Below are 1646 nucleotides of genomic sequence, written 5' to 3'. Positions count from 1 at the left end.
CCCACCCCACAGACCTGACAGCCTGGGCCGGGAGGGTAGATATAGGCAGCCCCCGCTGCCAGGAGCCAATGGGTGCAGCGGAGGCCCCTCGCAGCCGTTATCAGCCGGGTTATCTGCCAACAGCCACCAATAACTTGCACTATGCCCAAATATGAGGCTGAGCTCCGCTTCAGCCCTCGAACAGCCCTGCTGGGGGGGCTCGGTGCCCGCACATCCCCAAGGGCAGCCACCAGGACCCGGCGTTGCGTGTCCCACAGCAGGGGCTGGGACAGAAGCATCCCCAGATGGGGCCTCGCTCTGCACACCCACTCCTGTTCTTTGACCCCCTGGGCCAACGAGGTCCCCGTGCCCAAGGCAGGGGCACACAGCACAGGGTCGTACCCGCCCGCAGGTGTGTGGCCCCATTGCCCCCCCTTCGATGCAGGCAGGCATGGGGCAGTTCCACTCACGAGGACCTGGCGTCAGCACCGACCACACACAGCCTCCGGGACACCTGCGTTGCCACAGTGTGGTGGTATGGGGATGCACAAGCCCAGTTCCTTCAACCTTTCTGCTTAGGAGAGGTGCTCCAGCCCTCTGATCATCTTATTGGCCCTCATCTGCACCCACTCCGAGAAGTTGACTTGTTATTAGACAAGACCAATTCATTTTTTATTACTTTATTTTATTATTTTCCATCCTGGCTGCCATCACAGCCCCTTCCTGATCCCTGCCTGCCTGCCTTGCTGGCTGGCTGGAGTCCCGGCCCCTGCCTGCCTGCCTGCCTTGGCTGGCTGGCTGGCTGGAGTCCCGGCCCCTGCCTGCCTGCCTTGGCTGGCTGGCTGGAGTCGTGGCCCCTGCCTGCCTGCCTTGGCTGGCTGGCTGGCTGGCTGGTCTCGTGGTCCCTGCTTGGGTCGGCTGGAGTCATGGTCCCTGCTTTTGTCAGCTGCAGTCGTGGTCCGTGCTTGTGTCGGCTGGTCTCGTGGTGCCTGCCTGTCTGCCTTGGCTATCTGGCTCGCTGGAGTCCAGGCCCCTGCCTGCCTTGGCTGGCTGCCTGGCTGGCATTGGGGTCCCTGCTTGCGTCAGCTGGAGTCGTCATCCCTGCCTGCCTGCCTTGGCTGCCTGGCTGGAGTTGTGGCCCCTGCCTGCCTTGGCTGCCTGGCTGGCTGGAGTCGTGGCCCCTGCTTGGGTTGGCTGGAGTCGTGGTCCGTGCGTGCTTGCCTTGGCTGCCTGACTGAAGTTGTGGTCCCTGCTTGCGTTGGCTGGAGTCAAGGCCCCCGCCTGCGTACCACGGATGGCTGGCTGGAGTCGTGGTCCCTGCTTGCGTTGGCTGGAGTCGAGGCCCCCTCCTACCTACCTTGGATGGCTGGCTGGAGTCGTGGTCCCTGATTGCGTCTGCTGGAATTGTGGCCCCTGCCTGCCTTTATTGGCTGGCTGCCTTGCATCACAGCTGGTGTTCTGTTGCCAGGTTTCCCATATTTAGTGCTTTTGTCAGGGAGGTGGCTCATGGCATCATAAAGCCTTGGCTATGCATGCCTTAGAATGTCCCTTGACATCTAAAACATGGCTGCACTGGAGGACTGGGTGACTTGTCCTGACAGTTGCCCTATGTGTCACCACTGGGATTCTGCAGGGCTCCATTTTAAGGCCATTTCTCTATCTTGTTT

Source organism: Lagopus leucura, unplaced genomic scaffold (assembly GCF_019238085.1).
Source record: "Lagopus leucura isolate 7727_CA_CO unplaced genomic scaffold, USGS_WTPT01 Super-Scaffold_100033, whole genome shotgun sequence".
Lineage (NCBI taxonomy): Eukaryota > Metazoa > Chordata > Aves > Galliformes > Phasianidae > Lagopus > Lagopus leucura.
The sequence above is the reverse complement of the archived record's forward strand: the minus strand, read 5'-3'. Positions refer to the sequence as shown.